We start from the raw sequence: 218 nt of genomic DNA, 5'->3' as shown, positions 1-218 counted from the left end.
TCTCATACCCTCGCCCAGAGGCCACGAAAGAAAACAAAACACCTGAACATGTTTGCTTTTTTCTCGTTCGTTGCCATCGACGTGTTTTTTTAAGGATTTTTTAGAATGAAAAGAAAGAAGGAAAAACATTCCGGCCTTGCGACGGAAAATGAAAGGTCTGTGATGCAGAAGAGTGAAGAATTCTGCTGTCGAATCTGCTCGATGTTATTTTCATCTGT

Source organism: Penaeus monodon, chromosome 27, assembly GCF_015228065.2.
Source record: "Penaeus monodon isolate SGIC_2016 chromosome 27, NSTDA_Pmon_1, whole genome shotgun sequence".
Classification (NCBI taxonomy): domain Eukaryota; kingdom Metazoa; phylum Arthropoda; class Malacostraca; order Decapoda; family Penaeidae; genus Penaeus; species Penaeus monodon.
This window is presented reverse-complemented; position numbering follows the sequence as displayed.